This window comes from Anastrepha ludens, chromosome 3 (genome assembly GCF_028408465.1).
Source record: "Anastrepha ludens isolate Willacy chromosome 3, idAnaLude1.1, whole genome shotgun sequence".
NCBI classification, from domain to species: domain Eukaryota; kingdom Metazoa; phylum Arthropoda; class Insecta; order Diptera; family Tephritidae; genus Anastrepha; species Anastrepha ludens.
The window spans coordinates 49,942,378-49,957,799 of record NC_071499.1 but is presented as its reverse complement, the minus strand read 5'-3'; the positions used below and the strand labels follow the sequence as shown (position 1 = coordinate 49,957,799).

Genomic DNA, 15,422 nt, shown 5'->3' with positions numbered 1-15,422 from the left:
AATCATACACACACACACATATGCATGTATACATTTCAGAGACACCTGAATTACAAAAATCCTCAAATAATTTCGAGAATCCGACGGGGTGATTTCAACAGACCGCCGAAACTGCTTGCAGCTAAACAATCTTACCACCGCACAACCGCCCTCAAGAGCCCAACTACTTCCTTACTATTCGAATCCACTCCGTCGTGGTAATTTATGTGCGCTGCATAAATGCATAGGCAATGCGATTTTTTCTCGAAATTGCAAACACGAACGAATGCAGTCAGTCAAGTGAGGCGATTTGAAGGTGGTGCATATGCGCGTACGTACGTATGTATGTATGCATGTGCATATTGTAGGTGTGTAAGTAGAATTTACATAGCAGAAGAGAGTGGAGAGCGGGTTGGCGCGGTGGATAAAAGAGTAGTAGCGCGAGAAGGCGTAACGGCTGGAAACTTGCTTGGCATAGCGGCAATTGGTAATACATACATACATACATACATATATACATACATACATACACATGTAGTTCGTAGAGACACAAGTGCACATTTTTCTACGCCGGACATGTGCTGCCCGCTCGTATTACAAACACAAACGCTCCATAAAAGGTTACGCTTTTTCGAAAATGTGGAATCAGTAACAAAATGTATTTATTTACTACACTCTTAAGAATGCTAAGGTGTGGGTTGAAGTGGTGGAAGGGGCGGTAAGAAATAAATATATAAATAAATAAATAAATAAAATTATAAGAAGTGCGATTTGAGGTGTGTTTTCAAAACAAAAACAGCATTGATACCGATGTATAACCTCTTAGTTCTTAGTCGCTTTAAGTATACTAGGGTGGTCCTCATAAAAATCAAGACCTTAAATATTTACTTCCGCTTACTTATACTATTAACTCGTACCCCTACAATTTCTACTCATATACTTGTATAACGACAGCCCGACAAAATTGTTCAGAAATAAAAGGGACGTATTTTTTTATTCTGAAAGCAGTTGATGGCTGCCTGAAAACCCATGAAGTTTCGATACATGGAAATAATATTTTTTTTTTGTTTTTGAAAACTGTGTATAAAATCGTTAAAAATTTATATTTTTCAAAGAGTAAGCGGTTCAGTAATTGTAAAACTATGATCTCACGATTTCAATTTGAACATGAACACACCTTTTTCTATTGCATGTATGGAGGTAACAAGAACGCCGAACGTTGGAGAATGCAGTCAGTCAGTCGGTCTCTGAAAATGTAATCGACAAGATGCTAAGCAGCGGACAACGTGGGAAATCATCAGTGGCTTCGCAGAAAAAATTCTACGGATGAAGAAGCGGGTCCTGGACTCAGGCACGCAATCATTGGCCTTTGTAATGAGGGAGATGGAACACCATTCTGAAGTAATACAAAAGTGGTCGCAGGGTGGGCGACGGTTCCAAACAAGGCGGAGTTTTTTATACTCCGAATATAGCATTGCTGCGACGGCTCCTTTGATAATGCATTGGGCATTTTAAAGCCCCCATCCGCAAAAAAAAATAAATAAATTTAACTCTCGCAAACACCTCATAAAAAACAACTTGCCTTTCGGAGTTGGCTTAAAACTGTAGGTCACTCTATTTGTGGAACAACATCAAGACGCATAGGAACAAGAGCTTGGACAAACACCTAACAGAAGTGTACGGCCAATTATATATTTATTTTTAATGAAACTATGAAGCTAGCACTCCAACATTTTCTCGGATTATAAGTCTTATAGCCGAATGTCATAGGACCTAGAACGCATGAAGTTATAACTGAAACATAAGGTCATTTATGGGCTTACTTTGGGCCTTGTAAATAGTAGCTACAATTTTTTTTTTTTTTAATAAATAATTATTAATATTTCACAGTTTGATTATTTTTATTGTTTGTCGATTTTTTTGTCGGCGTAGAACCCTTCTGGGGATGTGAAGGTAATTTTTAACTACTTCCGACGTTTTGTGGAGCACCCTTATATAGTGTAATATATATAATAGGTGCAAAACAACGTTTGCAAAGTCCAATTGGAGAAATTTCGATGTTTTTTCATCAGTGCTTTTAATATTAACCAAAGTTCGGTACAAAATGGACTGAGAAAAGCTCGAATCGCGTGTAATTTGACATGTACTCCATTTTTTTTGTTGCTCGTTTTGAATTTCACCCTGATGAAAATTGCAACTTCGAGTGCTGACGTGGACAAACCATCAAAAAATGTAAAAAGGCACTTGTAAATTTGCATGGCCTTATTAAAAAACGCGTATCTAATGCGGCTGTTATTTGGTTTCTCACCTAACCGGTCACAATTGCCCAGTTGTGACATGACTTTTCAAATCATCAAACTTTTGCAAAGGAGCTTCAATGACTTTTCCAAACAAATTTCGCGTTTTTGTGGTCTTTTTCTGGATGCATGACCCTCAGTATGACATGTCACCCATCATGTCATGCATACTAAAACTCTTATTTATCTAAACTAAACTGACGTAAATCACATATAACGCCATATCTCTGCTTCTTTTCATGATTTCATTTTAATTTAGACTGACATTTACCATGTTATGACGTAATTCTTGCTCCCTCTTTCCCCAAATAACAAATATTCTTTAAATTTTATGTTATTACTATGAGATATTGACAAATTTTAGATAACATTTTTGAAAAATTCTTCAATTAAAAAATAAATAAAGAAAATTATTAAAAAATAGTATCAGTTGTAGCAGCAAAATTCCAAACCTTTCCTCGGAACAGTTAGTAACGAGTTCTGGTTAGTTTTGACACTTTAAAGTTTCTAGAAAAAGATGGCTATCGATTGCTTACAGTTTAACTCGTCATTCAGGAAAGCCATATACTTCTTTCTTAAGGCTATATCAATGACTTCGTTGATGGGCCTATCATCGATACACTATGTCCCAACGGAGCGATATCGCGCCAACATGCATCGATCAAATCTGCTTATTGCAACAGTCTGTCGGCTTCCCGAGGAGGATTATGGGATGTCCGAGTATGAAACAATTCAGCAAAGTCCATTCTCTACGAGTGGAAATTCGTCTCTGAAAAACCTTTTGGTATTCATTGGTGCGGCTAAGGTAATCTAGGCTAGCCAGGCATGGAACATACAGCACTAAACCCACAACCTTAAAAGATTCCATCGCTTGAGGAGTTCAATACCAACACAATGAAATCTCGAGTATGCATTACCTCGACTTCTTGTGACGAAAACAGGTGGCTTGGTAACCTCCCTCTGCTGTAGAATCACTAAAAAATTTAGTTATTAGTCAGTAGGAGCTCCGGTTATCGCAACCGTTGCTCTAAACAAAAACATTTTTCAAGCGTATCGAAACGACGTGGCAATGAATGCGCGCGTAAATGGTTGCTGATAAGGAGAAGAGTGGGAGGGAATCAACGCCATCAAACAACAATAAGAACAGCAACAGCAAGCATGAATAGCATTTAAAATACTTGTAAGCAAAGTAGACGCAGCCTCATTTGAGGTGCGCTATAAAAATTGCTACGGGCAAGTGGCCGCATATAAAAGGAAGAAGAATGACCATTGAGAAGGTGTTGATGATACGCCACCACAAAAGCTGGGGATGGTAAAGAGAATTGAACGCTTGCAACTTGCTACTTGCAACATAGGCACACAGTGGCAAGAGCAAACAAATGCGACTATGATAATGTGCCAGCAACACTTATTTTATGGTCAATGTGGCATTCTACAACAGAGGTATGGCAAAGAAGGTTGTTAGTAGCCACTTTGGCATAGTAAAAAATTTGTAATCGTTAAAAGCGATTTCTGCACAAGAGAAAGAAATGGAAAAATGAGGAAAACAGGCGGCGGGAGAAATAAAAATGCGGTAGCTAAATCATAAGAACAACAAAAGCAAAAGCACAATAAACGCGTTGCATGCCAAAGCCATAGTTATTACGAGTATAGTTGGAGCCGGTAAAGTGCTTATGGTGTGCAAAGCGCTGAACTGCAGGTGGCCAGCCTGTGCGAAGCGACCACTAATGTTGCATACAACGCGCAGCCGAGGGCGCTGTGCTCTGCTAAGCACCTAAACTAGCCAGTCAGTCATCAGCTAGTCAGCATGAGGCAGTAGCTGCGGTGGCCGCCGTGAAAATGGCGGCAGTTCTTACATTGGCAGTCATTTTAATAGCTAAATAGTCGCCTCGTTCATTCGATTGCCGTCTCGCCCGTGCATCCACCTGTCGTTGTAGTGTTTAGTGTTGCTGGCAAAGCAGCAGGAATATGTCAAGGACGGAAATCGTGCTTTGAATACTTAATTTTCAACTCGTTCTTAGGCACCTAAAACAAAAGCAACAACAATACTAGCTGGATATGTATGCAGCTATGCCATGCAATAAAACGTGCCACAAGTTCATAAGAAAATCAAAAGTAAACACGCAACACAGCAAGTGATCGCTGCGGACAGACGGAAAGTTGTAATGGAATTTTAATATTTATTCAAACATAAAATATTGAATTAGAAAAAATATGATATGAATGTACACACACTCACACACACATGCATAAAAGTATGTACGGAAGTATGTTTGTGTTTGTGTGAACATGTTTGACTAGTCTAGACTGGTATTATGTTGGAAATTCCAGCAAATTGTAATAAAGACAGATATCGATCTATTTGCAATCCTAATACAAATTCATTCTGCCATGCAGATTGAGAAAATCGTTACTTCAATGCAACTTTTATGTAAGAAAATTGACAGGTGCAAGAGGAGAAAATGATTTAATGGAATTTGGAAACCCATATCACTGAATTTAGTTAAGCAAACACAAAACTAATACAAAAACAAAAAAAAAAAAAGAGGAAAAACATACAAACAAAAACACACACAGAAAAAATTAAAAACAAAACGACAAAAACAAAAAATAAGGAAAACAGAAAAAAAAATAAGAAAAAAGGAGAAAAAAACGAAAAAAGAAGAAAAAAGACAAAAAAGAAGAGAACAAAAACAAAAATAAAAAAAAACAAAAAAAAAACGAAAGAAGAAAGAAGAAGAGAAAAACGCTAAAAAAAGAAAAACATAAAACAGTTAAAAGAAAGAACAAAAATAGCCATAGATGGTTTCAAATTCTTCTACGTGTGAAGTGATATTTTGTCAATTGCTAAAGGGTGACTAGATAGCAATACTATGCAGTTTCTCCAATTATTAAATTTCAGCATACTGCCAGTGTTTTTCAGACAGAAGTCTTTGCGATCCTGCAGGCGCGCGAAAAGCTTAGGGAACGTGGGAGCGATGGAGTTATTAACATTTTTCCGACAGCCAAACCGCGATCAAAGCTCTGTCGACGTCATGGTGCAGATGCAAACTGCTCAACTCCTGTAAAGAGCAGATGAAATCTCTTGAGCGTACAGGTAACAGTTCTCTGATCTAGGTGCCAGGGCATAGGCACATAAAGGAAAATGAAATTGCTGATGAGCTAGAAGGGGTCGACTGAATAGGTCTGAGTGATCTCCTACCCGGTCATCGGCATCCCCACGACTGGTGTTAAAGTGGTATCGCACAACTTATTTTTAAGGAAAGCGCAGAAGAGATGGAGCTCCATTCTTCATGTGTTATTTCGACAACCCTGTGGCCCTAGTACAATAGACGCAGCACTCCGAAAGCCCTGGGGACTCCACCTTACCTGTAACCTTCTTCATTACATCAACAGCTCTGTTTGCGTTTTAGATATCTGCCTGTGGGAGGTCTCATAATGGTATCAAAACGGCGCTTTAGTATTACTTGGGGAGTGCCAGAGTGATACTTTAACCATTTCACCTCATACCTACATTTCAGCAGCTGTAAAAGTTACGCTCGAAGCTGTGAAAGTTATAATCCAAGTTGAAGCTCTGTTGTAAGTCCGCAGATTCAAATTTTTGCCGAAAAATCCGCTTCTTTTCTTTGGATCAGCGGCCTGCGAAACAAGCAAAATTGCCGTCATTGGAGCCCACACAATGCACGAAAGTAGAAATTTGTCGAATGGGTCATCATCCACAGCGAGCGTTCATCAATTGACTTGAAACCTCCTGAAGTGCAATGTGACAGTCCTTAGTAAATGTTCACAACAAGCCAAACTCTTTGGACGAACTCGAGCTCAACATTCGTATGCAGGAAAAAACCATGCCATATGAACCAACAGTGGAAAATTTAATGGACCGAAATTCCATCTGTCAAAGGATGCTAAAGCGAAATAAATAGAGCCACCTCAAAAGCGGATGATTGCTGGTGATGAAAAATAAAGCACATATAAGAACGTTTGTGAAAAAGACGTACACGAGGTGAACACCTCTGGAAGGTATTGGTGTGTATTGGACTTGAATTTGGTAGATAGAACGTTACGAGTTACTATCCCCGTCCAAGCGATTATTTCTCATCTCTATAGTCATCAATTCAATTGATGCGGCTGGAATTGATCAACAGAGGGGACGTCGTTGAACATCATGATAACCGTCAGACTACAGGTTTATTGACGCGACGGAAACGGAGAGCTTAGCTGAGATGCTTCACTCTTAACCTGGCATTCTCAGACTATCACTGCAGAACTAATTAGCATCGCTTTGAGTCCTAAGAATCTGCGTACACAATTTTTTGTTCCAGTTCTTTTTTCAGGATTTAATGTATTGTGAAAATCTGGTCTATGGCAGATTTTTCAGGTTTGAATCCACATAGATAAGACTTAAGGGGTTACATCTAGTTAGAATTTTCAAAAAATCGATTTTTTTTTATTTCATTTTTGTAATGTACATATATTTAAGTAAACACTATGAAAATTTCAAGTCATTCCGAAGATTATTTTTGAAGTTATACGCATAAATGTAACGACGCGTCAGAGCACTTTAAATTAGCTTTTAAAACTTTAACCTTGTTTTTCTCAAAACTGTGTTTTGAAAGTCGGTGACCACGATTTCTCGGAAACGGCTAAACCGGTTAGTCTGAAATTTTTACACCGGCTTCTGAACTATATTTTCTAGTACTTAATCGAAGCTTTTTTAAAACCGATAAACATTTTTTTGTTTATACACAATTTAAGGCCAAAACTATTCCAAAAAATAGATTTTTTTTTTGAGAAGCCGCCATTTTGTCAATAAATTTTTTTTTGCTTATTCCTTCGATTAATTACAAGAATATACAATACTTTAATCAAATCCGTTTGGTTTTTTCATTTCAGATAATCCACTTCGGAGATATAGTGGTCACCGTAAAACGTCTTTTTTTGGAGGGGTTCCTGGAAATCTGCTGTAGCAGCTATAAAAACTGTTATTCTTGCAAATAAAATTTTTTTTAAATATTATTCAAAGTTACCATAATATGTGTACAAAGGCTTAAAACAATTAATTCAGAAGTTTTCTCAGGAAAATTTTTTTAAAAACCTCATTTTTCAGGGCTTCTAACTAGATGTAACCCCTTAATCAAACAGTCTATTAAACCTCATGCCATAGTAATTGGCAGAGGCAGCTGGATCACCGCTGGATCATCTTCGCTAACAGCTTTGAAAACCTTAGCTATATATCCCCATTTTCTGATACCACCCTCTCTGGCCGATAGTATTGAGTCCGCCCCTTGTGGCCCCCTGGACATTTGGCATCAAATATCCCTCTTCCTTTGTAAGAACTGCCCATCGTAATGAATATACATTTTTTCACTCACTAACGTCACTTTTTTCGAGTTTCATTCAATAAAATTCCATATCTACTCATTTACTTAGTTTCACTCGCTTGTCCAAGTACTTTTGCAATATAAAAAACTAAAACGTCCGCTAGCATTTTCCTGTTTTTGCATAACTCACTGCAATTTATTTATGGCAAGAGTACAAATTTACAAAATTACAGCTCACAGAAGCAACGAAGATAAATCGTCGCTGAATACGAGTAATTCAAGAAAATTTTAATGCGCCGCCTGAGAGTCGAAGTGAACACCTTGCGCATGCACAACACCAACAAACCACACCGCGGAATATTTCGCAAAAGAGCTAATCATACCTGGAAATGCAACGGAAAATAAATATTTTACAAACCCACACACATACGCTTATTAATAGTCATATGAGGAGAGTATATTTCACATGCTAATTAGTGGTGCGCGCGGAATTTTGCATTTTTGCATGGAAAGTTTTGCGCGAAAAGTCATTTGACGGTGGAAGCCACAACGAGCCAAGTGGGTAAGACAACAAGTAAACACACAAAAAAATATGAAAATATAAATAATAATAAAATACAATTAAATTTTCCTGCATCACAGTTACATGACGAATAAAAATTTTAAGAAGGAAATTCGCAGCATACAAAAACAAAACAGAAACAGAAAAAAATGCATGGCATTGTTTTGATTGAAGTACCTGTAGCGTTGCAGTTGCGATTTTTGTTGGAGTACAGCTGGAAAAAAGTAAAAGTTGCAAAGTTGTTTTTGCTGCAATTTATTTAATGTGGCAAAGGCCGATAAGTCATTGGAATTACCATTGCAACAGCAAAAACAATGTAGTAAACTTACTCCTGGGCATAAGAAAAAAAGGAATTTTTATTTTATTATGGATTGCACAAAATCGCGACTGGCCAAATGCAGCTGAAAGTTGGAAAAGGGCAGCGAATTAAAAAAAAATTTAAAGAAAATTTATTATAAAAATGGCTGGAAAACAAAAATAAATCAAAATGCGACATAAAGTAAATTATAAAGAAATGAGATAAGATAAAAAATAAAATTTAAGAAATAAATTATTATTAATATTAAATAATTATAAATAAAAAAAAAAACAAGTAATAAAATAATTTAGAGAATAAATAAAATAAAATTTAAAAAATAATAATAAAATAATTTAACGAAGGAAAAATTAAAAAAAAATTTACCAAAATTATAAATATAAAATAAATACTAAGATAACTATGTCGATAGACATAATAGCCTGATGCTAACATGGATCCCGGGACACGTGGGTATTGCGGGTAACGAGACCTCTCACTCTTTAGCCAGAATGCGCTCTGAAGCCAACTTTCTAGTGGCCTATTCTGCCACTCCCTTCTGCAGCCATCCAAGCCAAGGTTAGCAAACGGGTTACTCTGACCTACAAGCGAGCTTGGCAGGCTGAGAGAGCGTGCAGATGGACAAAACTGATGTTACCTGTCATGTCCAACCGACTGTCGCAATTCCTCCTGTCACTAAGCAGAGTGGACTGGTGGGACTGCTGACATGCCACTTTCTATGGGCAAAGCTCATGGAAAAGGTACGCATCTCAGACAGTGCACTCTACCCAGCATGTGGAGAGGAGGATGAGACGGCGGACTACTTTCTGTGCGTTTGCACCGCCTTCGGTCGAATCAGGCTTGAGGTCTTTGGCACTGATGTGTTAAGAAGCGACCGCCTGGGCACCTTGGCACTAAAAGATCTACTCAGATTTCTTCGGAGGTCGAGTGGATTTAAAGAACATTAAAAAGGGAATCCGAGTGCTGTACAAGGATTTAATTGTGTCTGAGTAATGTACTTGCTAATCTGTTCCGACAAAAAAAAAACAAAAAAGGTTTTAATAACGATAGATAAAATAAAATAAAGCGAGCCACTTTATTACAAAAAAAAAACTATTATAGTAAAAAATGAATAAATTTGATTTATTTAGATTTATATAGAATAAAACAGAAAAACATTAAATAAAGCAAAATAAAGTAACTTAAAATAGTTTTATGAGTAAATTAAATTAATTAAAAAATTATTAAAAAAAAATCTATATAAAAACAAATAACACAAAACAAATTATTTAAAAGAATAAATAGAATTAAAAAATATACAAAATAAAAAATGGAATAAAATAGACTTATTTGAAGAATAAATTAAATTAAATAGTTTAAAGAAAAAACAAAACAAACAAAGCGAAATAAAAACATAAAAATGGATCCATTAAAAATTAAATTAAATTAAATAGCTTAAAGAAAAAATAAAACAAAAAAGTGAAATAAAAATAATAAATTACAATTAAAAAAGATAAACAAAATTTTAATTATTTGAACGCAAAATATCGATTGTTTCATAAGCTGCGTGACAGGAAGCGTGTTGCTACTGATCGACTTACTTCGCATCTTCAATTTTGTCATACCATATAAAGATTCGATATTCAAGGAGCGGTAAGCCGATATGGCACTTCCAGCCACATTTTCGAAAAAAAAAATTGGTTAATGCTGCAGCCTCTATTTGAAATTCCACATCAAACTATCACTATCATCTCACGCAGATGCATTGGCTGCTCGACAATAACGTGCTGGCTTTCTCATCTGCAAATGAGGTAATTTTTCAACGTTTTTCAAATCTAAAGCAACTCACTTTGCGCCACAGGCGAATAGTACTATACTGGCTTAGAGTTGAAATTTTAGAAGGAAAAACTGTCAGTGTGAAAATAAAATAATATTCATTCACACTATAAATCATTTATTATCTCGCCTAATAAAGTCATCTCTATAGTATCATATTATATTTGCACACTGGCCTCAGGTACAATGGCCTATGCACAAGTAACTTTATAGATTTGTGCCTACACGCATCTGCAGGCATAAGTGAATCCTGGTGGAATGACAGAGCAGTTCAAGGAGGAAATATGATCATCCAAAGGCTGGATTAAGAGGAGGATTACTAAGAGCATAATTTCGGGTACGTGCCATTCAGATTGTAGAGCTCGTGTACAAATTCATAAAAAAGTTTTTCTACCAGCACTGATTGAAGCGGCAGCTTAAAACTGTAGGCCAACATCAGTACGCAAATCACAAGTTGCAGTAGAAACAAGTTGCAGCCTAAACACCTTGCATTTGCAGCAGTCTACTATTAAGAACTAATTTCACTACTTACATTTTTAGCGAACTGTTTGTAAATTTAAATGTAAAATTTTTTCCACATTTTCCTAATAAAATTCAAATATAAAAATCCGTCTGGATCTCAACAAGGTGCAAAAAATAAGCGATTAAAGAAATTAATATTAAAAAAATCTAGAAAGTAACTTCCGCCTCTTAACCAAAAACAAAAAAAAAACAGAATAATTAAATTTTAATATGTAAACAAACCGCAAAATCGACTTTGCAGCTGTTTTAGCACAACAAAAAGCCAATAAAAAAGTTTACAACCAAAAAAAAAAAAATCATCCAATTAGATTACGAAAAGAAATATCAGATTTAAGCCTTGCCTTGATGGGAAACAATAAAATTAGATAAGCAATAAAAGTTTGGAACTAAAAAAGCTTAAAACTATAAAACAACCAAAATCTATGGTAAAAATTCTGACAATCCACAGTGCAGAGGAAAAACGTATCAACGTAACTAAATGAGTTTATCGTATGCGAATTTTTTGATTTGCCCCTTTTTCGTGTTTTGTTTTGATTGCCGGTCAGTTAGCCAATTTACGCCGGACAAGTGCGTAGCTCATTAACAAGCAAAAAACAAAATACAAAACAAACAAAAAACAAAAAAAAAAGCAAGAGCCAAGATGGTGAATATAAATATAAGCCAAGTAGAGAATTGAAACGCATTCAGTCCGGCCAGCGGATAGGCAGAAGTTTGTGGAAAGTGAACAGCAAACAACTACGCAAAAGACATATCAGATGCACTTCAAAACCAGCTAATCACCAATTGATTTAACAAGCAGTCATTTGGCCGATTAAAAATCCCCACAGAGCTGTGAACTTCGTAAGACGAACGGATGGTAAAGTGGCTGACCACCGCTGAGACGAGAGTGAGCAGTGCCAGAAGCAGTTAAGAATTTTACTGCGGTGAGAGAATATAAATGAATACTCGTGTATATGTATGTATGTAGGTATGGACTATGTAAATGACCACAACCTAATTTCTGTATGTTTGGTAATAAAAAACACAACGTCGCTAATCTTTCACTTAAGTACTTTTTTCACTTTCTGAACGCGATTCAAAATTTTGATTAGCCTTTCTAATTGAATAAAATTTGAAAACCTCTTCAAAAAAATAAATAAAAAAAATAAATAAATAAAAAAAAAAACAAAAAAAAATAAAAAATTAAAATAAATAAATAAAAAAAATAGTTTAAAACAAAAATAAAAAATTAAAAAAAAAAAAAATAAACAAAAAAAAAAAAATAAATAAAAAAGAAAATAAAAAAGAATAAAAAAATTAAAAAAAAAAAAACGAACAAAAAAAGTAGACCTCGAATAAATTAATAATTTGTTTACTAAACTTAAATTAGGCAAACACAAATATCGGCAGCAAAAGTTTATTCACCAATTACCTCCTTTGCGATTTTGCAGGTTTTCGTATAAATACTATGAATAAAAGTAAATACTTGAAAACCGATAGTTAAATTAATTTTAGGTTGTTCAATACGTTATGGTTTGAAATCCACTTGATTATTCAGTATAGTCTCCCTGAACATAAATAAACTTGTTCCAACGAGATTCCAATGTATGAATTCCATCCCTGAAGTGAGAATTTGGAAGAGCTGCAAGATTCGTTTCCACAGCTGTTATAACCTCATCATTTGACTAAAAACGCTTTCCACGCATGAATTCTTTTTAGGACTGGTAGCAGAAGTAAGTCGCTAGAGGTCAAATGTGTTGATCGCTTTAACAACTCGAACTTTAATTCATCGATTTTAGTCATTGACAAAATGCTCTTTTGAGACGGTGCATTGTCCTAATGATAAACCTTTTTTTTTTTCTTTTGCAAACTGGTTCTTTTTTCACGATTTTTTTCATTCAGCTGGTCTAACAAACATTCAGAATTTATTGTTTTCCCTGTTTGTAAGTAATCCACAAACAAAATTCCTTTCGCATACCAAAAGAACTGATGCTAACAACTTCTTGACCGATTTCTCGACACGACCTCGTTTCGGACCCGAAGAACCTGGCTCACACCACTCTTTAGCCCCTTGTTTTGATTTAGGATATTGGTGATAGACTCAAGCCTCATCCATATTGATGTGTCGATGCACATAATACACTTTATTAGTTCGCAAACGCTCTAAATGTGGCTGAGAAAGTCGAATTCGAATGTGTTTTTTTTTTTTTTTTTTTTTTTTTCATTGATTAGCGAATGCGGCACCCATTTTGCAAACAGCTTACTGAAACCAAATACTTCAGTCAAAATATTGCTTAACTGCCCAATGAGATGCCTAGGGCTTTAACAAAATCTCTTTCAGTCACTCGACAATTTTTAGTAAGATATTCTGTATTTCTTCTACGATTTCAGCTGTTGTTATTTCTCATTAAAAAATTTGTAATTTTGAAGCACATTTTCTGATTTTGTTTTTTTAGTTTTGAGACTGGCGCTTCAACTTGCAGTAGGATTAGCTATATTTTTATCGAAAAAAAGTATAAGAATTTAAAAAATTATTTAAAAAAAAAAGTAGTAAAACTATTCGATTATTTTAACTATTCTATTATTTTGTCCATAAGTGTATATGTATGTTTGTAGAATGCTGTAAAAGTGGATGTCTCTGGCTGGATATAAACCGGGCAAATCTCGTAGCCTTGAAAATGATGATGGGCATCCAACAAATATGGCATCAAAACGGCTCCAAAGTTGCTACTACTTTCAGTTGAGGCCAGTTTAAAAAGCTATATTCAAGACCTTTAAGAAAAACAACCGTTATGTTGCAATAGTAGACATCATGTGCATGTGTTTGTGTGCATGTATTATTCACGATTTTACTATAAATCTATCTTGACATGTCTCTCCTAAAGTGTTGACATTTAATCCAATTTCATTTTCTACGTTAAAATGTTGCAATACGCAGCTAAATGAGTTTTTACAAGCCATTTAAAGTGTGTATACGTATGTGGGGCACAGTCTAGTGCATATATGTATGTCTGTATGTAGGAAATAAGTCACAGCCACATTTGGAGCAACTCAATTTAAAGAAAATTAGAGTATTGCAACAATGGCATTTTTCAAAGTCAAAACAATTAGAGTGAGTTCAAGTTGAAAATGAATCTACATAGTTTGAGAAAAAACATGTAATAAAAAATATAAAAGGTTAATTTACCAAACAAAACCGAAAAAATAACAACTAATTGAAACCATATAAGAGCCACAAAAACAAAAGCCAGTAGCAAGTTAATTGAGAGGTGCCAACCCAGCCGAGAGACACCACCACCAACCAAGCCAGCGACATGGTCCAGTGCTAGCGAGCAGAAGCGCCTGCGCGAAGCCAGCCAGTCGAAGTGCGGGCATTGGCAACAACATTTACCGACGCCATCAATGAAGACGTTTCAACCCTTCTGCTTTCGTTTTCTTCAGTAACACTACATTTGCTTTATTTTGAAGCAAATATCTGCATATAAGTTTTCAAAAAATGCCAGCAAAGCAATTTTGCATGCTTTGCTTGGCAATTTTCTTTTCGCTATAAACTTGGCCTTGACTAGCTACTATTACTCAAGCGGAAATGGTATGCTGTGCACTTACTTGGTGCCAACGGCTACAATGTGTAGCAGCAGCAGCAGCAACAACAACTACAATTCCAATACAGCGGTTGTCTGGTTTGTCAATCAGCAACGTCGAAGAAAAACCTTCAAGCAAAGCGGCAAAGTGACAAGCGAATTGATGGTAAGCAAATGTGGCAAATAAGTTGATGAACGCGTAAGCCAATTTACTATTGGAAATTTTAAAGGAAAGTAACGAACGCACAGCAATTAAATGAAGTGCAAATGCAACGTTGCAATCGGCCATTATAATGTAATTTAAACATAATTTTTTTTTAATGCGGCGGTAATTTAATTAAATAACTAGACTCGAGAGGAAACACGATTTTAGTGTTAGACAAGTGAATACTGGATAATGACTTAATATAGGGTGTGTTTCTAGAGATTTGTTTTTCAACTTGGCAAAACCGCTTCCGGTGACAGTCAACTTGATAAGTGAGAATTGATGAGCGCTAAGTGTCAAGTGGCAAAATAGATAAGAGCGCATGAAATTTGAAAAATGCGAGCGAAGAAACACCGGGAGATTGGAAACTCATAAAAAACTCAGGCTAAAAGGGCCATTCAAAGCACTGTAAATTAAAAGGGTAGATAGCCAAGGAGAGAAGTGACAGAGAGAAAGAAAGTGATAGCATAGAATAGAGACAGAGAGAGAGAGAGAGAGAGAGAGAGAGAAAGAGACACCATAGAATAGAGGCAGAGAGAGAGCGAGAGAGAAAAATATAGCATAGAATAGAGACAGAGAGAGAGATAGCATAGAATAGAGACAGAGAGTAAGAGAGAGAAAGAGATAGCATAGAATAGAGACAGAGAGAGAGATAGCTTAGAATAGAGACAGAGAGAGGGAAATAGATAGCATAGAATAGAGACAGAGAGAGAAAGAGATGGCGTAGAATAGAGACAGAGAGAGAGAAAAAGAGATAGCATAGAATAGAGACAGAGCGAGAGAGAGATATAGCTAGTCCTGTGAGAACTTTCCAGATTCTTTGGCAAATCGCAAATATCCTCCAG

At 35.9% G+C, this 15,422-nt stretch overlaps 1 long non-coding RNA gene across 1 annotated transcript; it reads left to right on the top strand.

Annotated features, from left to right (window-relative positions):
• Positions 1–9,946: 9,946 nt before the first annotated feature.
• On the top strand, positions 9,947–10,965 carry LOC128856426 (uncharacterized). The gene is made up of 3 exons (XR_008453838.1): positions 9,947–10,265; positions 10,442–10,627; positions 10,688–10,965. It is a non-coding gene; the product is annotated as an uncharacterized LOC128856426 (long non-coding RNA).
• Positions 10,966–15,422: the final 4,457 nt, after the last annotated feature.